Source organism: Zootoca vivipara, chromosome 7 (genome assembly GCF_965207765.1).
Source record: "Zootoca vivipara chromosome 7, rZooViv2.hap1.1, whole genome shotgun sequence".
Classification (NCBI taxonomy): Eukaryota; Metazoa; Chordata; class Lepidosauria; order Squamata; family Lacertidae; genus Zootoca; species Zootoca vivipara.
In genome coordinates this window covers 27,696,541-27,720,009 of record NC_142590.1, presented here as the reverse complement: position 1 = coordinate 27,720,009, position 23,469 = coordinate 27,696,541, and the positions used below count along the sequence as shown (strand labels likewise).

Here is a 23,469-nt window from a genome sequence, read left to right as displayed (position 1 = left end):
GTAAAAGTAAAGAGTAAGGTTCTTAATAAGTAACCCAGATGAATAAAGTGAATTGAAGCCAGATAATATATTTTGAAAGGAGGAGGTTTAATCTCCCAATGTACTTTTCAGCTGAATTCCCCCCCCGCCCCCAGATAGCAGGGAATGTTTTGAGTTATATCACTGATGGGCATATGAAAGTTTACAGACACGAAGGCAGGAATATTTGTATCCAAATAACTTATAAGCAAATAGAGCTCGTAACTCTGCAATCTACTAGTAATATTTTATAGACAGATGGGATATCTTTCAAGAAGGGTGCTGAAATGCTGATAAACAGTAACTCTGATAGTTTAGCTTCCACCCTAGACATAAGAAGAATGCCAGGAGTGAAGATAATAATCTCCTGGGGCATGAAATATTATTAATTTTTTCTTAAAGTTCAGTATGAAGTCGATATCCCCAAACACTTCACACTTTGGAGTGACAGGCCTGCTCAAATTAGCTGATCTGAAATATAATGAACATTTGGGCCATATGTTATCACAGGAAGCCAATCCCCCCTCCCTATAACACATGGAAGAGATATGCTTATTAAAGCTGGACTAGAACAGGCTGAAATTTGAAAAAAAATAATCTAAGAAACAAACTCAATGCTAAATTCTTTTTTCAATCTGCACCTGAAGTGCTTTAAATGTATGGTGCTTTAAATGCATGGTGTGGGCGTGGTCCAAGGCTTTTTGTATCTACCATTCCTTGCTTATGCAGTTAGAATAGTGATATGCGACATATGATATAGGAGTTGTCATATGTGAGGAATATTCGCTGCTTTTTCTTTGCTTTCCAGAATAAAGGATGTGTTAAGGACGCGGGTGGCGCTGTGGGTTAAACCACAGAGCCTAGGGCTTGCCGATCAGAAGGTCGGTGGTTCAAATCCCTGTGACAGGGTGAGCTCCTGTTGCTCGGTCCCAGCTCCTGCCAACCTAGCAGTTCGACAGCATGTCTAAGTGCAAGTAGATAAATAGGTACCGCTCCAGTGGGAAGGTAAACGAAGTTTCCGTGTGCTGCTCTGGTTCGCCAGAAGCGGCTTTGTCATGCTGGCCACATGACCTGGAAGCTGTACGCCGGCTCCCTCGGCCAATAACGCGATATGAGCGCCGCAACCCCAGAGTCGGTCACGAATGGACCTAATGGTCAGGGGTCCCTTTACGTTTACCTATAAAGGTCAAAAGGCCTCATGAACACAGGCCCTCCAAATGTCTCTATTTTCCAGGGACAGTCCCGGATTTACAGACGCCATCATGGTTTCTGATTTGATCCCAGAATGTCCTTAGGATGTCTCTATTTTCATTGGAGAAATGTTAGAGGGTATGGAGTTATGAGCCAAGGAAATAAGTAACTTTACAGCCTTTAGAAGACACCTGAAGGCAGCCCTGTATAGGGAAGTTTTTAATGTTTAATGGTGAGTTCTGGCACCTCTTTTTGTTGTTAAAAAGTGTGGCACAACTTCATGGTGAGTACCAGCACCTATTTTTCTGGGGGGAAAGCACTGATGATGATGTCCCTATTTTCATCAAAGAAATGTTGGAATATATGCTCACATCAAACTGTATTGATGCCCCAGCCATGGCCAAGAGATTTGGTTGGTATGAAGGCTGAGCAGAATATACACCCGCAAAACATTTTGGTGCAGAAGGAGGTTGTCTAGGTTGGAAAAATTTCCCTGAAAAGAATACCTTTGGGGGTTGTTTCCAGGGGTCCAAAGTCCCCATCAACTGCTGTTGCAGCACATTTTTTAAAAAAATAGGCTCCTAGTAATAGTGGCTTAATCACACATCCAATCAGATTTTAGGCAATTTCCCCAATATTTACTGAGTCGTCCCACACAGCAGGGCATATTAGGGTCTTTCAAAGATGCTTTGCAGGATGCAGAGGGGAAGATGGGCTGTGCAACTTTCATTTGATAAACCTTCTTAAGCTCACTTCCCTTAGGATGCAAGTCAATGTATATTTTAATAGCAGGAGGGGAAATACATCTACATTTGCTAATACCTTTAGTCTACACTGCCTTACTTCCGCTCAGTTGATAAGTCAAATTATGTTTGTTGTGGGAAAAGCGGACCTTACAGATTCTTCGCCCTTAAATACTTTGTCCCTCCTGATGTGGGTGCATACAAGATGATCTTTCAAATACCCCAGGTGCAGATCTAATCCAGCTGAAGAACATTCAGTGCATCCCTTGCTCTTATTTGATAAAAGCAAAGTGCCACTTCCGTGCTGCTTCTACAATAGAAAAACACACACTACAGCATTCACAAATTGCGTATACTGTCAGGCTCAGGAAATGCTAGTGATGCACTTTATAAGTGACAATCTTTCAGGGCCTGTCAGTCAACAAGGAAATGTATTTTCTAGGTGGTGAGGTACAATTAAGTTGGACATCTTGTGATATCAGATGAAAAGTTGAAGATCTCCAGAACTGCAAGTTTAGGGGAGGAAACTGTAGAGTTCTGAAGCAGTTACAGGAAGTAGTAGCTAGTGTTTTTTTTTTTTTTTAGTTTTAACTATGCAAGTACAACAGTAGATTATAGAAGGAAAGAACTGGAGCAGTTATAGGAAGCCGTGGGTGTAGACACTCCAAGCATCCCTATTTCCCCGGGTATGGAGTGATTCAACTCCCGAGCTGTCTGAAGGCAATTCTGTATAGGGAAGTGGGTTTTTTTAATGTTTAATGTTTTATTATGTTTTTTATATATGTTGGAAGCTGCCCAGAGTGGCTGGGACAACCCAGTCAGATGTGTGTCATATAAATAGTAAAATTATCATCATGGAATGGGATGTCCCTATTTTCATTGGAGAAATGTTGGACTGTAAAAAGGTAAAGGTAAAGGACCCTTGACATTAAGTCCAGTCGCGAATGACTCGGGGTTGCAGCTCTCATCTCGCTTTACTGGCCAAGGGAGCCGACGTTTGTCCGCAAACAGTTTTTCCGGGTCATGTGGCCAGCATGACTAAGCCGCTTCTGGTACAACCAGAGCAGCACATGGAAACGCCATTTACCTTCCCACCAGAGTGGTACCTATTTATCTACTTGCACTTTGATGAGCTTTTGAACTGCTAGGTTGGGAGAAGCAGAGACCAAGCAATGGGAGCTCACCCAGTTGCGGGGATTCGAACTGCCGACCTTTCGATCGGCTCAGTGGTTTAGACCATAGCGCCATCTGTGTCCCTGTATGTTGGAATGTATGTGGATGCAATTTAAACAAACAAACAAATTATATCAGACCAAAAACTGACTTTTATCCAGAGGTGCCATTTAAGGAAGAAGAAATTTCCAGCATCAGTTCCCACCCAATTATTTTGTAACAGTACAGGCAACTCCCCATTTGCATGCCCTCTGTTTGTGTGCGACCATGCAAATGTGCAGTGCTGGGATCCCAGAAATGGATCCTGAAAATGGGGAGCACCTTGGAGAGGAACCCTGGCTAGTGAGGAAATCCTTCCAAGAGACCAAAGAGGAATCCTCTGGGGAGGGTCTCCTTGCAAGCAGGAGGCCTCCCTGCCTAACAGCTGACATGTGGGGTAGTGCAGCAGCAGCAGCAGCAGCAGCAGCAGCAGCAACCGCTTCCTCACCTGTGTGTGATACAGCTGTGTGATAGTCAGGTTGTCCCTCTGCTCACATGCATGCGCCAGAGGAACAGCATGGCTCCGTGGACCGGCAGAGCTGATGGGCTGTCCCTTTTCTTGTGCATGTGAGCAGAGGGACAGTGTGGTTCTCACACAGTTGAGAAATGAGGAAGGATCTTCCTTGTACATCCGCTGAGCTGATACAGGCAACTCCCGAATTTCCGTGATTTTCTGTATGCATGCAGGAGTTCAGAATGTAACCCTCGTGTGTAAATGGAGAGTTTCTTGCACTTACTTTTAGAGACTGCTTGGGAATAAGGTAGTCCACTCTGCTGCACCTGGGCTACTAGATGGAAAAGGCCACTGGGAACACATTTTTCTAGTTCCCCAGCTGTTCCTTTGGCTGCTGCTTCACATCTGGGCACAAGTCAAAACACAGGTGCTGACATTTTTTGATTGAGATCTGTGTTCCTGAAGGATGTCACATGGTCCCAATGAACCTCAAGCCTTCACTAAGATCACCTGGAGCCTTCCGAAATAACACTGGTGTTGACCAAGGAAATTAGAGCTGAGCTGAAATTGCCGAGAGGATATATCTCCACCCTCATCGATCGCGTCTCAGAACAATGCAAAGTCTTGTGCATTGCAGAGGATGCAAAGTAGTGGTCGGGCTGACAGCACATTTGCTGCAGCAGTGGCGGGACAAAAAACCAGTGGAGGGAAGGCTGTGCTATGGGGAAGTGCCATAGCTCAAGGGTAGAATTGTGCATGTGGAAGGCCCCAGGAGCAGGAGTGACCTCAGACTCTCCCACATCATCAGGTGGGGGGGGGGCTTTGTCAAGAGGGCCCTGCTGCATAGTCTCATCATGTCCTTCCTCCCATTCCTCAAGTGCCTCCCACTCATGGTCTAAATCAGTGCAGAGGGAACCATGACAACAAGGACTGTATGCATCGTGTTACCATGTTATAAATTATATGGCCCGTCAGAGTTATACAATGCTTTCCTCCCATTGATCTTTGCCTCTGTAGCAAAGGAAGGAAGGAAGGAAGAAGTGAGTATTTAGGACAGCTGAACCTCCACTTCCCTTAATTTACAGCTAGGGTTGCTGCAAAAACCAAGTGTTTTGCAATACTCATTTCTCACTACTGAAAATATTGAGGCATTTATCAGCTGAAAATATAAAATGGGGATCAAACATTTACAGACATTTATTATTATTATTACTTAGCTGACATGCGGTAAATGATTGAGGTTGTCATAGCTAGTTAAAATTTGAAAGTCTGTGTGGGATTAATTCCAGCGTGTACATCTTCCAAAATCACTACTTACAGGAATCATTTGCAAAATTGATACACCATCCAATCAAGTAGCTTAGGCAATGTGGAAAGTGTGCAGTAACAGGTTGAGATATCAGAGGGGGGGGGGAGGTTATCACAAAACTGACTGAAACATACAGGAGTAGAGAAAGATAATTAGTGAAGTGCCAGAAAAAATCAATATCATTAAAGTACTTTTGTTCAATTTATTTATCACTCACTAGAATGAGAGAGGCTGTTACGAAGTTATTTAATTTGTCAGAGATGCAAAATAAGGTCTGCTTAGATGTTACCTTGATTTACAACACATGCAGGTTCTTCATGTTGCTGTCTAAATATGTTGGAAAGCAATGAAAGGAAACTTTTTTTTGTTGTGAAAAGGCCATCAAATAGGAGCTCTCATTCACTCACGTATTCCGGAGAGATATGTTCACACATTTCAGTGTACAATCTGTGTACAAATGTACACAAATAGTTGGGCTGCACACTTGTACAGTTATTCACATGCAGGGTTCATCGAATATATAGTCTGTGTACACAGCAGCTGAACTGCACAAATCTACAAGTTTTTTTTTTTTTTGTTGTTGTTTAGTCGTTTAGTCGTGTCCGACTCTTCGTGACCCCATGGACCATAGCACGGCAGGCACTCCTGTCTTCCACTGCCTCCCGCAGTTTGGTCAAACTCATGTTCGTAGCTTCGAGAACACTGTCCAACCTTCTCGTCCTCTGTCATCCCCTTCTCCTAGTGCCCTCCATCTTTCCCAACATCAGGGTCTTTTCCAGGGAGTATTCTCTTCTCATGAGGTGGCCAAAGTATTGGAGCCTCAGCTTCAGGATCTGTCCTTCCAGTGAGCACTCAGGGCTGATTTCCTTAAGAATGGATAGGTTTGATCTTCTTGCAGTCCATGACTCCTCCAGCACCATGATTCAAAAGCATCAATTCTTTGGTGATCAGCCTTCTTTATGGTCCAGCTCTCACTTCCATACATCACTACTGGGAAAACCATAGCTTTAACTATATGGACCTTTGTTGGCAAGGTGATGTCTCTGCTATTTAAGATGCTGTCTATGTTTGTCATTGCTTTTCTCCCAAGAAGCAGGCGTCTTTTTTTTTCGTGACTGCTGTCACCATCTGCAGTGATCAAGGAGCCCAAGAAAGTAAAATCTCTCACTGCCTCCATTTCTTCCCCTTCTATTTGCCAGGAGGTGATGGGACCAGTGGCCATGATCTTGGTTTTTTTGATGTTGAGCTTCAGACCATATTTTGCGCTCTCCTCTTTCACCCTCATTAAAAGATTCTTTAATTCCTCCTCACTTTCTGTCATCAAGGTTGTATCATCTGCATACCTGAGGTTGTTGATATTTCTTCCGGCAATCTTAATTCCGGTTTGGGATTCATCTAGTCCAGCCTTTCGCATGATGAATTCTGCATATAAGTTAAATAAGCAGGGAGACAATATACAACCTTGTCGTACTCCTTTCCCAATTTTGAACCAATCAGTTGCTCCATATCCAGTTCTAACTGTAGCTTCTTGACCCACATAGAGATTTCTCAGGAGACAGATGAGGTGATCAGGCACTCCTATTTCTTTAAGAACTTGCCATAGTTTGCTGTGGTTGACACAGTCAAAAGCTTTTGCGTAGTCAATGAAGCAGAAGTAGACATTTTTCTGGAACTCTCTAGCTTTCTCCATAATCCAGTGCATGTTTGCTATTTGGTCTCTGGTTCCTCTGCCCCTTCGAAATCCAGCTTGCACTTCTGGGAGTTCTCGGTCCACATACTGCCTAAGCCTGCCTTGTAGAATTTTAAGCATAACCTTGCTAGCGTGTGAAATGAGCGCAATTATGCGGTAGTTGGAGCATTCATCTACAAGTTTACACCCACACAAAAGCTTTTACATGCGCAGAGACATATAGAGGCATTCAGCCAGGTGCGCCAACTCTTGGGGGGTAAATTAGGCATAAAACTTTGTACTCCATTTCTGAAATCACAAAACTTGAATAAACCTATTGCAATACATTTTAATTTAGATGGCCCAAACCTTTTGTTACTGAATGTAGAGGATGAACAACCCATGCTATTGACTTGGAAGATAAAACTTAAACTTTTATTCATGTTGTGTGTATAAGGGAAGAAGTGTATTTGCATGCATCTTGCATCTTGGAGTGCACATGTGACTTGACTTGTAGTCTGTGGCCTTACTCACTATTGTGAGTTATCTGTTCTGGGCATATAGCATTATTTCCTGCTTGCTTATTGTGGCACCGCAGGGGGCAGGGGTCCCCAAACTATGGACCACCAGCGATCTGCAAGCTTCACTCAGGTGCTCCACAATGCGTTTGTGGATTTGTGGTAGAATACAGGAGCCGCCACACCCATTGCATGACCTATTCATATAGATTTTTCATCTTATTTTTATTACTTCTTTCATTTATTGTATTGCAGTATGAAGATTATTTTAAAATGTAACGCTGTCCACCTGAGGTTTCTGATTTTGGCTTTACAGATTGACCAGGGTGGTGGTGTTGGTGCTGGTTGGCGAAGCCTTGAGAAGGGGCTTTCAGATACAGCTACATTGGCTTGGGAGGAAATCAGACACATACATTCAAACTGCAGGTGGTGAATTCCAAACAGAAGAAACCGTAGCTATCATAAAGGGTGATATTAATCTTCTTTTAATTTTCATCTGCAGCATGCTGCACATATTGATCCCTAGTAAGTTATTTACGGCATGAACCCAGTTAAACTTAGTCTGGTGTTTCCAGGAGCTGGATATACCCACCTGGGCCAATGCATGTTTTAGTATTTTGTCTATCTCCAATAGAAAACACATTCATGTGACAGAGCAGCCTATTATTATGAGCATTCATGGAGTAGTTCAAAGATTGATCGTTATAGATTTGAAGCAGCATGTTCAGGTTAGACAGATTAATTAAAACAGGCAGGTACACGCTGTTATCATACCAAATTTACATCTAGTGTTAAGGTTGCTTTAGTGCAATAAAACGAGGTATTACTCCTGAGCTGTGGTAATTAAATCTGAATAAAGGCCACAGTGAACTTTACCACAGGAGCTTGGAAATGATGCACATGCCAAACAAATTCTGTCCGTCACTGATAATAGAGCTTGATTTTATTTATTTTTTACAGATTAATGCTAATATAAAGCTAGCGAGTAAACAAAGACCACCACCCCCCCAAAAAAACACAAATTAATTGCTTATTATTTTGAGCAGTAAATAATTCATTTTTCTGGATTTAAGGAATGCATTTGCTATTTGCCTGCGCTGTGTCATTTATTAGACTGGATGCAAAGTTATGTGCATATGAGCCCTTTTCAGAAGTGCAGGCAGTGGAGAATGGGCTAGTAGACTGCATGCGGTACTGCCCCACCAACCTACATTTGCTCACCAGCAGACCCCACCTGCCTGCCTTCTTGTTTACAACACAGGTACTCAGCCTGTGTTATCATTGTTGAGCTCAGCAAAGAGGAGGATGGTGGCAAGACTAGAATCAGATAGTTCTGTTTCTCATTGACTCTGGTTCCACATACTGTTGGCCTCCCCGCCTTCTGCCCTATTAGCCTCAATGGGTCCTTGCATTTGATGAATGGGCATAGGACACATTGCTATCTGTCATTTCTGTACACATTTCAGCTGCAACCAATGGCCTGGAGCAGGGGAACAATAGGGGCATAGTATGCCCTTTGGATTAACCCCAGGGGCCACCTGCCTCTTAGCACAATCATGGCCAGAGAACACATATTGCAGCCACCTTAGTGGGACTAAGATTTAGGGTGAGTGTTAGTTAAGTTGAGAGACCTTGGGTTCCATGCATGCACTAAAATGAACTGGTCCTTGAATTGGCAGCAGTAGACTGTCGAGTAGGGTACAGTGGAACCTCAGTTTATGAACACCTCGGATTATGAATTTTCGGTATGCGAACGCTGCGGACCTATCTGGAACAGATTAATTCACTTTCCATTACTTTCAATGGGAAAGTTCGCTTCAGTTTATGAATGCTTCAGTTTATGAACAGACTTCCGGAACCAATTACACCCATGCTTCAGGTTAAGTACGCTTCAGGTTGAGTACTCCACGGACCCGTCTGGAACGGATTAATCCACTTTCCATTACTTTCAATGGGAAAGTTCGCTTCAGTTTATGAATGCTTCAGTTTAAGTACTCTGTGGACTGTCTGGAACAGATTAATCCACTTTCCATTACTTTCAATGGGAAAGTTCACTTCAGTTTATGAACGCTTCAGTTTATGAACAGACTTCCGGAACCAATTGTGTTCATAAACCGAGGTACCACTGTATAAGAGAGCAACCAAACTGTTTGATCTGAGTTTTATATCTTAAATGTTCTACAAAATTGTTCCATCAACAAATGAAGAAAACCATGCATTTCCCAACAATTCTTCCTGTCTGGTACAGGTTTCGTTCGGACTCTCCTGGAACAAGGCCGTTTTCAGTGCAGGCCATTGTAACAATTGGATTTGAGTCAGCAAGGCATCCTGTTGTTCAGCTTGCAGTAGAAAGAAACATGAATCCCCTTGCAGATATTTTACATCTTGAATGAGCCTAGGGCGCATGGAAATAGCGAGAGATGGCGGGAGCCAGTGCCATCCATAATGGAGGCAGGCGAGGAGAGAGCAGCTTCTCTCAACGCTGCCAATGAATCACAGCCTTGACCTGCAACCTCTTCTGCTGTTCTGGAGCTTGCCCTAGCTGGAGCAGACATTGCCAGGCACGTTGAACTGTGCCAGACTTGGAGGGGAACAAAACCCTGTATGGAGTTTGAGTTAAATATTATTTGTGGCTTAGTAATACTGACAGTGAGGAAAGCTTATCATATCCGACTTGGCTAGCAAGCAGGTACTCTCTCCCATGGTGTCTAAATGGAGTTTAGTATTTTTAAAAAGCTATTGTGTACTAGCACAGTTAGTTGACAAATGTTTGTTTGGACTCCATTGCTAAATCCAGCTGATGCTCCCATTTCGAGCTTCCCTCGAGAGGCTTTCACATTAACCGAGAGCAGATTTTTGGAAGAATTTATTGGAAAGGAACGGAAGCTGCAGAGTGTCTCAAAATACATATTTCATTTAGGTGGCAGAGCTTCTCCTCAGTGCTGTCGTTTCAGAAATGGGCTCGCATGCTTGCTTCCACTTTGATCGTTCTTGGAGAGCCTCTCTTTCCAGAATTGGTCAGAAACAGAGCAGGAGAAAGAAAATTAAGTGAAGACTTCAAAGTACTTAAGTACTATGTACAAATCAAAGCGACTAGAGATATAGATATATAGATGCGCTTGTCCTTTACACTTAATTTTTTTTTAAAGAAACGTTTCCCCAAAATGGATAATACACAATAGCTACATCACACAACTAAACTATCCTTCGATGGTTGAAATAGCAGTAGGGTTGAACCAGTTACTTAGCATTTTTCAATCATTTCTAAAAGTACCTCCTTTGTTCAGGACTAGTTTTAGATATTTGTTATGACCGTGTCCATGCTATTATTATTAATTATTATTTATTAAATTTGTATACCACCTTATGCCCATAAATCTCAGGGCTGTTCACCACATAAAATTACAGTATATATATATAAAAAAACACAAAATACATAACAAAAACAAGGCAAATGAATAATCTCCATTTCCACAACATGTTTTAAATGGGCATGGGATGTCAATCAGCCCAAAGCATGGTTAAAGATGAATGTTTTTGCCTGGCGCCTAAAGGTGTATAATGAAGGTGACAGCTGAACCTCCCTGGGGAGATCATTCCATAAGTGGGAAGCCACTGCAGAAAAGGCCCTTTCTCGTGTTGCCACTCTTCATACATGATGGGAGTTGTAGCCCAACAGCATCATATTGGCTATTCCTGAATCGCAACATGAATCCAGACATGTAATTTGAATTAACAGACATAGTGACTGCATTCACACATCAGTCCCCGTCCCCCCATTTCCATGACACCTCCCTAACTGTTAATTTATGCATTATATTTGAGCTTTCTCTTGATATATAAAAACCTCTTCTGGAAATATAGTAGAATATAGCATAAGGTTAGTGCTCTTTTCTGTGTAATTTGGGAACAGATTCCCCCCCCCCCCTAGATGTGGACATTAACAGTTAGTGAAACATCAGGAAAATGGAATAGGCTGCTGTTTAAATGCAGTCATTAAGATAACGTACCTTCATTGGGTTTTATTTTTAATATGGATCACAAACTGAAGAGCAAAATGAACAATAAGCCCAAATGTTCCATTACTGTGTGTATGTTCAGAATTGGCCGTCTTATATTCTTAATTGCTCTCTCTTAGCTACTATAATAACCCTTCTACAAGGTAGAAAGTTTAAATATCATTTCTGTGTTGGGTGTCATTCAGTGGTATATCTTGGCTTTCCTGGCAAGGGGTTGTTTGGAGAATTTGACATTTGAATAAAGTTTTTCAATTTGTACAAGCAGTAAAAAATAAAAGTAAAGGTTACATATCTTAGTGTTGTCAAGATTTATAACAATAGCACGTCTTAACTGTGTTTTATAGGTTGCTCGAGCCATTCAAATTAAACTGCGACCTACATGAAAGATGTGATCTTCAGAAAACAGGAGAGTTGTTTGTGAAATTTTGAGAAGCCTGATGGCATTTTGAATGCCTTGAGAGTCTTGTAAAAGGTAAAGGTTGGCTCAGGTTCTGATTTGCTATACAATTTTTGTTAACATTTTGCACGCAGAATATAGGACTTGGAAACATTACTCTTGAGCGTCTAGGATCAGGATTAAAAACGGGGTTCCTGACAATTGCCTGCACAATGCCATTATTGGCCATATTGTGCTTGTGGAGAAGTTGTCCCTTCAAAACAATACTGTAAAGTGCAGTAGTGGACATTCACACTGTACTGATATGAGGAGGGAAGAAACAGCATAGTAGGGATCAGGAAATCTGCTAATTCTGGATCTTCTGATAATCATTTATCCAACCTTCAGTTCTCCACATTTCTGCACAGAGTGCCCCCCCAAAAAACCATTCTGAAAATTAGCAACATTTTAGTGCACATTTCTCCTTATACACACATCTTTGTATCCAATTTTCCTAATATATATATTTCTTGTATGCTATTCCCACACATGCATCCATTTAGATGCAGACTTTGCCCTAGTATATGCATTTTTGTAAACATTGCTTTGCTGGAGAACTGCAAAGTGTGAATTTTCACCTGGCTCTGAAGATACCATTGCCCAACGTGTGACCTGTATGCCTCTGAATATATTGTCATCCAACTCAGCATGAGGACTCCCTAGGGAGAGGAGGTGGTCCTCATCTATGTTTGGATGCCAGGTGCCATTTTGAATCTAGATGGTGGATTAAATAAACCATAGGTAAAAATTGGTGCATGCACTACAGACACGCAAATTGATTTGGGGCTCGGTCAGGTGTTTCCTGGGTGAAGTTGGAGCCCTGGGTTGGTGTGTCCATGCTGGTGTGTGCACACAGCCCCCCCCCCCATTCACAAACTACACAATGTTTTGGGTTCTTCATGGCAACCACTCCCCACTCGTTCACCATAAATCATGATAATCGGGAAACTCTGGATTATTATTCCATGTGAATGCAGCCACAGTAACTAAAATTAATCATAGTGAAAGGTGAAGCTTTAAAACCTGGTGCCTAATCCACTAAATCATGCAAAATGGTTCATACTCACTGATTTATTATAATATGACTACAGTGGTACCTCGGTTTATGAACACAATTGGTTCCGGAAGTCTGTTCATAAACTGAAGCGTTCATAAACTGAGGCGAACTTTCCCATTGAAAGGAATGGAAAGTGGATTAACCCGTTCCAGACGGGTCCGCAGAGTACTCAACCTGAAGCGTACTTAACCCGAAGCATGGGTGTAATTGGTTCCGGAAGTCGGTTCATAAACTGAAGCATTCATAAACTGAAGCGAACTTTCCCATTGAAAGTAATGGAAAGTGGATTAATCCGTTTCAGATGGGTCCGCGGCATTCGTAAACTGAAAATTCGTAAACCGAGGTGTTCATAAACCGAGGTTCCACTCTATCTATCTATCTATCTATCTATCTATCTATCTATCTATCTATCATCTGAACATGAACTTTTTTAAAAATGGAAGTTGCCAGGGCCAGAACCTGAGATGAAAAGGATATATAGATTTTTAAAAATGCAGGTGGCTTATAACCTTTCAACTCTGAGTCATCACTGCTGGCTGGGTAGCTACTGTTGAAAGCCCCCGATTGCCTTGACATGGAAGTAATCATTCCAGAATGCAATTTTCTGTTCATTCCGATCTGGAGAGATCAATTCCCTCTCCCTCCAGCTTTAGTGACAGATTTAATTTCTGGTTTTCCTTCCTGCAAGAGTAAATACATCTTGCAGATACGTTTTATATCCCTTCCTAAAATGAAAGACATTTCCACTTCCATTGGTCATTTGGGTTTAATTGGCCAGTTTCTATTTGGGGTCCAAGTTGCCTGTTTCCTCTTACTCCCCACGTCCCTTCAGTGTCTCATTGTATTAAAATGCATTTGTGAACTTTGCAAAACATTCCTGCATATGATCCACAGACCTTGATCTAGAAAGACGCAGCCTCCCGCGGTTGCCACCGTTGCTCCCACTTTGTGTTGCTAAGGAATTCACAATGGAAATAGGAAATGAAATACCTTGAAAAGCCAACAGGGATGGTTCTCAGCCCTCCTCTTCAATCTAGAATTAAGCGTACTTCTAAAAGTCTCAAAAAGAGAAAGAAGTGGAACAAATGTAGGCATTGTTCATAATTCAGAAAAAGGCATATTTCTTCCAAACAGAGACAAAAAAAAAGTGTAGTTCAAACAAAGATCTGCAGAAAGGCTTTTAAAGAGATTTTCTCCACACATACCACCACACCCACCCTCCAAACCCCAGCAAAACAGCACTTTGTAGTACCAAGCTGTGTCTGCGCTCTGTAGCATTCAAAAGCAATGTGAGGGTGTGTGTGTGTATGTCTGGCATAAGAGAAAGGAAATAAAAGAGATTTAATTTTTAATCCAGTGCCAAAATCCATTTGACAATCACTTGGCCTTTGGCCATTCACAGTTGAGGCTGACATGAAGATTTGTCAAACTAGATTAGCATTAAGGCTACTCTAAACTGTGTATGAATTGGAATCTTTATTTTTTTGGAGAGCAGTGGGGGGCAGGGAATGAAAGAGGCAAGGAAACGTTCCCATTAAAATACTGGCATTTAACTGGAGAGTAGGTGAAATGCAGGAGACTGAAACTATCCACTTAGAAGGCACCACAGCAAATGCATGTATATATTATGATATTAAGTTAAATTAGCATGTTATGTAAGCATTATCCCATTGTGCCGGAAGACGGAAATGATTGTTCCTACACAATTTGGATCTGGGTTCTCCCTTTTGCACAGCGCATTGTAGCATATTTTCAGAATAATGAGACCAAGCATTTTGCATAGAGTTTAGCTGAGCTTTTATATTCTCCTTACGGTAATGTGAGAAGTATGCGGGTTGCAGATTTGAAAACCCTGTAACTTTTTGGTTGTTCAAAAAAGGCTATGCCTGTCTAGGAAGGCCTTTTAGCCATGTCGCGTGATGCAACCAGCTCTCCATTTCGCATGAAGCATGTTCCACAATTGCACAGAACTGTAGTGCTGGAAGGGAACCCCAACGGCAATCTAGTCTGACACTTGCAATGCAGGAATTGCAACTGAAGAATTCCTGACAGATGACCATCCAACCTCTGTTTGAAAACCTCTGATGAAGGAGAGTCAGCTACCTTTCAAAGTAGCCTATTGCCACTGTTGAACAGCTCTTACTGCTAGAAAGTTCCTACTAATGTTTATTTAGAATCTCCTTTCTTGTAATTTGAATCCATTGGTTTGGGTCCTACCCTTCTGGAGAAGAAGGAAACAAGCTTGCGCCACCTTCCATGTAACAGCCCCTTGGATATTTGAAGATAGCTATCATATCACTTCTCATGTTGGTGGCTGGGGGTGGGTGGGTGGCATAGCTGCCAAGTTTTCCCTTTTCTCGCGAGGAAGCCTATTCAGCATAAGGGAAAATCCCTTTAAAAAAGGGATAATTTGGCAGCTATGGTGGGTGGGGAGCCACGACATCATTGCAATGACACTGTGCTCTTCTGAACAGGGATGAGGCAGGGCGGGATGGGCAGCAGAGAAGTCAGGTGAGATCTGAGTTGGCAGCCCTGGCTTACAAGTGTGCACACAGCTGTATTTTTACCGTTCTCCTCAGAGTTTGCACAATTGCTGGGATCAGCCGGTTTCCAGAATTCTGCCAGTGCAAAACGGGAAAGGTGAATCAGTACCCCGATTCCATTTACATATGCAGAAAAACACACATCGGTACACTTGCGATGCAGCTCTCTTGGGAATATGCCACATTGCCTAGACAGGAAGGGAGTGGAGCAAAAGAATTTGGGAAGAATCACAACTGTTTCAGTATGTTGCACTTCAGCAGTCTTTTAAAATGTCACATGAATGTGGTACTCTCCTGTGGCTCTAATGTTTTTCTTGCCCCTGCTGGCTTTGACATATTTTTTTAAGCAGTTGTTTTGATATGCTGTTTTATTGTTTTTAATTATTCATTGTTATTTGGTAGACACCCTGGGAGAAGAAATCCTGAAAGGCAGAGTATGCATTTTGTAAATGACAGACTAATAAATAGGTAATAAAATTCAGGGAAAACGTGACAGTCTTAGATTCAAATTCAGCAGTCTTATGGAGAGAGATTCTAACCCTTTTTTTCTACCTCAGTCTGAGCTAAGTGGCAAGAGATTTGTTTGTGTTGTCAGATCCACGAAATAAATCGGAACAGGGTTATTTCTCTCTCTGTGTGTTTCTCCTCGCCTTTCACTGTAATCCAGAATACATTAGAGTATATTTCACATACTTCTCAATGGCTCTTAAAAAAAATGTTTAGATTAATGCTATGCCAAAAATTCGTCAAAAATTAATGCAAAAAGAGGTTACGTTAAAAGTGAAGAGAAAATGTTGAGGCAGTGCAGGGTAATCATTCTTACCTTACTTTTGAGGTGGCAGAGAGGTATTAGTGAGTGTCCTTTCTTTTCCTCTCCGAATCCTCTCTTCTGTGGTCTGCAGCCTACAGCCATCCCAAATGCTTCCCTCCCACTACAATTAAAGTGGGGAGAGCAAGGTTGGTAACTCCTCTCATGGCTTTTTCAGATCAGGAAGTGTGGGCAGCTGCGGGGGCTGCAGAATGCGGGAGAAATGTTAATTTAATTATCTTCCGTAAATTTTCTTCCTTATTTTCCAACCATTTCTCATAAGCACCAATCCAATGATCTACCTACTCTTCCTTTTCCTTATCTCTGCAGGCTATTTCTGAACCAACAAATAAGGTTCCTGGCATCATCAAATATGATATCAGCTTGAGCCATTTTTGCTTAAGAGCAGCAACATCTGTGACCACCTATGGTTAGCAATAATGGGAATCAGAGTTAGTATATTGATATGCTAAGGGCCATATCATTTTTTTAAAAAGACAACTACTGGAGAAACAAAGTGTACAAGCGTATTTCTAGTCTAGATCATATAGTACATTATATATATATATATATATATATATATATATATATATATATATATATATATAAGCTCACTTCAGAAGAATGCTAACCTTTCTGCCAACATTGGTCATTTAAACTATTAGATTGGTCATAGCTGAAAGAAGAAAGGTCAACAGAAAGTGAATAGAAATCTGAGTTCTGACTCACTCTGTTATTCTTCCTGATAACTGGGGTGTGAGGCAAGTGAAAGAACGGATAGTTCCACAGCAGGAACCTTAATTTACAGGGTTCCAAATGTGTGAGGAGATCCTATGCCTACAAGAGCCTCTTTGCCCACAGTCAGTTGTCTTGCATCTTCTGAAAGGTGACAGAAAATGTGATGGAGGTTAGAGTGTATTTAAGGCACTCATTCCCACAGCTCCCTTCATGAGGTAACTAACCCATTAGCATAGCGCCTGAAAAGGACTATAGATTACCACCCTTCCTTGAATCTCTCTGCTGTTAGACGATTGGCATTATTGGTTTATTTCCTGTTCAGATTTGGCGAATTTCTGCGCTATTCAGCACCAAGTGTTTCCATGTTCCTAACCTCCAGCACTTAGATGTAATACCTTGCAGCAGAAATGGAAGGAGACATTTTCCAGGGAAACATTTCTAACATATGGGAAGAGTTTTGCCCTTAGCTCTGCTGAAGGTGAAACACGATTGGCTACATTCTCCTGAGGTTGGGCTCAGCTTACAAAACTTTGGGAAGTCCTGACTTCGTAGGTTAAGAACAGGGTCGGTAACACTTCTGGTCTGAAAACCACAAGTTCAGTGCTCAATTATGTCTGCAGAGTTTTGAATCTGTCCAAAATAAACCAGAGTTTCCTGGATGATAGTGTGAAGGGAGACTGGGGTTCTTTTTGGTGCAATTTCCTTTACATAGATATTAAGGCCATTAACTTTTCGAAGCAGCATAGATTTCCCCACAGGTTCTAAACTTCCTGATTGCTAGGCATGCTGTTCAGTTTTGCTGCATTTCTGCTTTTGAAACCAGAACAGGAGGATGTTATAAACCAATGTATTTAATATAAAATTTGCTTTTCTAAAGCTAACACGTTGGGTATTGTCTGTTTCAAGACAGTCATGCAGGAAACATAGCAATAGCTGCAGGAGATGAAAAGATAAATACAAGAAATGCATTACACAAATGTAATCTTCAGGTATTATGCAGAGTTTTATTCTGCTCATTTGTAGGTATGTGGAAACTGCGCTAAAAGTATGTTAGATCCTTGGCATCTACAACTAATAAGATGAGGTAGCAGATCTTTAAGGGACCCAGGTGGCGCTGTGGTTAAACCACTGAGCCTAGTAGATCCAATATAAACTGGAACTTAAGGTGGCAAGAAGGGACGCAGGTGGCGCTGTGGGTTAAACCACAGAGCCTAGGGCTTGCCGATCAGAAGGTCGGAGGTTCGAATCCCTGCGATGGAGTGAGCTCCCGTTGCTCGGTCCCAGCTCCTGCCAACCTAGGAGTTCGAAAGCACGTCAAAATGCAAGTAGATAAATAGGAACCGCTACAGCGGGAAGGTAAACGGTGTTTCCGTGTGCTGCTCTGGTTTGCCAGAAGCTGCTTTGTCATGCTGGCCACATGACCTGGAAGCTATACGCCGGCTCTCTCGGCCAATAATGCGAGATGAGCGCGCAACCCCAGAGTTGGTCACGAGTGGACCTAATGGTCAGGGGTCCCTTTACCTTTACCTAGCAGATCTTTACTGAAGATCTTGGAGAGCTGGTGCCAGAAAAAAAGAGACAACATTGGACTAAATGGGCAGGGGGAATGCTATGCAATTGAAGTGACCTCTCCTGTCTCCTGGTATCATCCTACAATTGCCACATGCCATGGTGCCCTGAGTTGCATATGGGAATGGTAAATTTCACCAAATGAAAACATAAGCTTCTGTAAATGGAGGTATGTTGGGGTGCAATGTGATAAACTAAATGTCACAGGCATAGCAGGTGTATTAAAATGTATTTGCTCTACTGATGGTGAACTAGCAGCTTCGATAGATGTCCAGCAAACCAAGATATTTCATGAAAGTTATGGATTTTGTGCATACCTGCCAAGTTCCTGCCTGAAAAATAAGGGACTGGACCGGAAGTAGCGCTGCCACCATTTTGGAACTGGGCGGAGCATGCTCAGAAGTGACTTTTGATGCTGCTGTGCCCAGTTCCAAAATGGCCGCTGCACCAGAAGTCGCGCTGCAGCCGTTTTGGAGCTGGGCAGAGCAGCATCAAAAGTCGCTTCTGAGCATGCTCCGCCCAGTTCCAAAATGGCTGCCGCGCCAGAATAAACCAGAAAAAAACAAAAAAATCTGTTTTTTCCAGCTGGGAACAGCTGGAAAAACGGGGTTTTCCCGGGGAATACGGGAGACTTAGCAGCTATGATTTTGTGCAATTGGCCGGGTCTGCTGCAGAGGTTGTTTTGTTTTGTTTTTAAAGGTACATGTGTTCATATGGCTTGGTTTTGTGATCATATGCTTTGTTTATGCTGGAATGTTATGCATCTAGAGGTGGTATATCCGGAGGATTGTGGGGAGAAAAACAGGCCTCATAATCCTCAGCCTTGCTCCAGGATAGCTGGATGTAATCCAAACAAAAAACCCTTTGCATTTGAAACAAACAACAAGGAGGATGGTAATTCCCAAGCAGCGAGGGTTGTTGCTTTTCTTTAGGAGCATAGGATTGCTATATTTCATTATTCAGATGAACCTCTCTCTTTTTTCCTGCTTTGAGAGTTGCTGAAGACATTTCATGGTTTGGAAACTGTTTATTCACAACTTCCATATGGAATTGGGAGGGGGAGGAGAGAGACATGACATGGTCCCTCCCCTCTTTATGAATTCCTTTCAGACAGTTATTAGCTGTTGTAGCAAGAAAGGCTCCTTTTGATTTTTGTTTCTGTAATTTACATATGTGGAACATCTGGATGATGTCATCTCACACTTTCTTAGCCCTCCAAGCCTGCAGAGACTTTCCTTGCTCATATCTGCATATTTATTTGTATGTTTCTAACATGCTGCCACCTTACCAGTTCGCTGTGCTCCATCTCAGATCAACACAGATTAAGCATCAATTTCAAAATTCACATCCTCCTTGTTTTCATTGTTGTATGGTGTTCAGTAATATCGATATCTGAATTTCTTCTGAGCTGATATATCACAGTGACAGACATTTACAATGTAAAGAGTTATGGGCTTTCCTTTGGATACCATTTGGGCCAGCCTTTACATACCAACCTAGGGTTCTCCAGATGTTTTAGATTACAACTCTCAACAACCCCAGCTGATGAGAGTTATAGTCTAAAACATCTGGAAGGAACCAACTGGTTGGTGAAGAAGGATTTAAGCTAGTGTTTCCCAAACTTGGGTCTCCAGCTGTTGTTGGACTACAACTCCCACCATCCCTGACTACTGGTCCTGCAAGCTGGGGACGGTGGGAGTTGTAGTCCAACAATAACTGGAGAGCCAAGTCTGGGGAACACTGATTTTGGCTATTACTCCATCTCTTTGAGGCTTTGAGTGTAGATGGCCCAGCCAAGGTAGAGAAAATAGCACAGATCCACAGCCATAGAAACACTTATGTCCCACATCTGCAATTACAGTTTTACATTCACAGATGCACAATTTGTTTGCAATGTTTCCTCTGCAGAAAACATTCCATTTTCCATTATAATGTTTATTATTTTACATGGCAGAGCAAGGGAGCCCTATTGGGGCAAGCATCTAGTAGCATTGCAGCGCTGAAACCTAGTCCTGCAGCTCTGAGCACATAATGAGGCATGGAGTTGCTGTGTTCAGTCTCTTGTCAAATTTTCCCCATTTCCCCTGCAACTTGCGTTGTCACTCCAAGACGTCATTACCCTGTGTTGTTCTGTAATGTCACTCCTCATCACTGACTGAAGTTGTTGGAGAAAACAAAACACCAGTCGAGTCCTGAGCATTGCGGCCCAAGTTAAGTGAGGAACGTGTTCATTTTTACAAGTTTGCAGCAACTTTCCCCCCCTAGAAGAAGAGATGAAGGGCTGACCTGGAAAAATGTGAGAAGTACTGTGCAGGGTGTTTGATTTTAGAGAAGGGATGGCTACAGAACAGCCTACACCGCTTTTAATCCAACTATGTAAGGAGCCCCGAGTGTATTACACAATGTCACAGATAACTTTGAACTTGGGTTAGAGAAATAAGACTCCTGGTTCTATCCATCCTTTCTACAGGAAATCAGCGGCTCTCAGTATCAGCTTCTGCAGCTTTCTGTAATTTCAATAATCAAAAGCGACTGGTACATCTTTGGTGGCCATGAAAGTCTTTGCTCTTTTTTGAAACTTCAGAGGCAAGGCTGATCTCAAATGGCAATTGTACAACAGTCTCAAAAGTGGTCTATGACAGACACATACCTTCAATATCACTTTATCCATGTTAACCTGCAAATATTAGATTTTCTCGCATGTAACAGTGTACAGCATTTTCCTCCATTCCCCCTCCTCCCATGCAACTGCATCTTCACTGAATTATGAAATGATACATCTTGCCTTTATAGTTTAACTTTTTAAAGTTGCCCAACTATACAAAGAAGGTGGCCTGAAACTGACATAGTCACCTTTCAAGAAAAAGGATAATCTCATGAGAGCTCATGGGATTTTATAATATTTATTCTCCTTGATTTGATGTCTTAGTTTTATCAGAAGATTCCACAAAGCAAAAAGATGAACTTCGGTGTGTGGGGGAAATCTAATCTTATTAATCCGGGATTGTTGTCATTTGTTGGAAAGCTGAACTGCAAGTTCAGATAAATATAGGATTTGAAGCAGCTCACAAGAAGTTTAGCAGATAGACGGATTTTCAAGTATTGTGACTTTTAAAGCGAAATTTATTTATTTATTTAATGTGTCTGACTTTTAATTGATGTGTCTGACTTTTTTAGGATAGTGTCTTCACAAAATATGTTAAATGTAAAATAAATAAACCAGGAATAAGTATGTAGAACCTGCTTAAGAGCAATGAAAGGGAGGGTATCTGATGATGGTATCTGGAATGGGATTTCTGTAGGTGTGGAGCCGCCGCTGAGGAGGCTCTGGGTTCAAGAGCTTCCAATTGGGTACAGTGGTACCTCGGTTTATGAACACAATTGGTTCCGGAAGTCTGTTCATAAACTGAAGCGTTCATAAACTGAAGCAAACTTTCCCATTGAAAGTAATGGAAAGTGGATTAATCTGTTCCAGACGGGTCCGCGGAGTACTTAAACTGAAGCGTTCATAAACTGAAGCATGGGTGTAATTGGTTCCGGAAGTCTGTTCATAAACTGAAGCGTTCATAAACTGAAGCGAACTTTCCCATTGAAAGTAATGGAAAATGAATTAATCCGTTCCAGATGGGTCCACGGTGTTCATAAACCGAAAATTCATAAACCGAGGTGTTCATAAACCGAGGTTCCACTGTATTTCGTGGCAAGTCAGAGAGTCAAATTTAAGGCCCAGGCAAGTTCATATGGGTGTTGAAAGTTCTTCAATGAGATGGTCCCAAATTATTTAGATAACTTTTTCTATGTCTGTTCAATAAAAGTAGTACAACAGCAACATAGACAATGGGGGAAGGGGTAGGACCCAACATTTGTGAAGAGTTCTGCCCTTACACTGGTTCACTACAGATTACCAACTCACCTAGTGGTGAGGTGTTCTGCTATGGATTTGCTTAGTCCAATGGATTCTAATGTGTGGTGAAAGTTTGCCTGCCAACTGAGATGCATAAATGTGTGGATAGCATTGATAGCAGCCATTTGTAGAGAAGTGAAATTTGTTGGACACCTGCCCGCATCAATATTATTTTTTTATGGTGTCCCTTCCAACTCTACAATTCTAGGACTCTGCGAAGACTCTCCTCACTTGAAATTCCCAGCATACTGCCTCCTACAAAACATAGCCACCATGGCTACTAGTCATTGATAATTTCACCCCCAATATGTAGCACCACCCTAAAAGAAATTTGATAGACTTGGGTATATAATCACTTGTTTTATAACTGGTTTATGACCGCCTACATGGTAACTCAGAGAGGGAGAGATGAAAATTGGTGCAAGGAAGTAAAGGCTGAAGCAAATGGCACATACTAACCTGTCAGTTTGCATTTCTTGAAACAGAAAGTATTGATCTGATGTGTAGAGATCTTTCCTATTCTAATTAATTCAGGAGGGTTCTGGAAGCTTCTCTGTGTGAAAGAAACAAGCAGAAGATTCATGATGTTTGGGTTATTACTTCAGAGTCCCAGTTGTACTTTGGCACTGGAGCAATACTTTCCCATACAGTCATGATGAACCTGCTTCTCTTGTATAGATGGATTAAGCCTCCCTTATCCCAGAGCAATGCTCCCTCCCCAATCACAGGAAGGGGCGATAGGGCAAGGAGGATGTGCTGAACTGAAACCATGCAGACCCTCCAAGTGTCCCTGTTTTCCAGGGATGTCCCTGATTTAGAGAAGCCTCCCTGGTTTCTGATTTGATCCCAGAATGTCCTACCCTATTTTCATTGGAGAAATGTTGGAGGGTATGGAGTTATCTGACCCCCGAGCCATCTGAAGGCAATTCTGTATACGGAAGTTTTATTAAATATTTAATGTTTTATTATGGTTTTATTGTCAGTTTGCATATCTTAGTACAGAAAATATTGATCTGATGTGTAGAGATCTTTCCTATTCTAATTAATTCAGGAGGGTTCTGGAAGCTTTTCTGTGTGAAAGAAACAAGCAGAAGGTTCATGATGTTTGGGTTATTCCTTCAGAGAAGCTGAGTACAGCTGGCTTAAACTGGTTCTCTTATCTCTTCTATCAAGGTCATGCTGACTATAAAAGTAAGGCCGGAAAGAGCCTGGTTTTCACTTTCTCTTTCTATCTCTTTTCCTTCTGATGTGGTGTTCTGCACATAGTATGCATAGTGTTAA

General features: G+C 41.9%; 1 long non-coding RNA gene across 1 annotated transcript; it reads right to left on the bottom strand.

The window, feature by feature from the left end:
* Positions 1–8,026: 8,026 nt before the first annotated feature.
* On the bottom strand, positions 8,027–13,907 carry LOC148685017 (uncharacterized). The gene is made up of 2 exons (XR_015950906.1): positions 13,617–13,907; positions 8,027–10,118 (listed from the first exon to the last, which is right to left on the bottom strand). It is a non-coding gene; the product is annotated as an uncharacterized LOC148685017 (long non-coding RNA).
* Between the last annotated feature and the right edge of the window lie 9,562 nt (positions 13,908–23,469).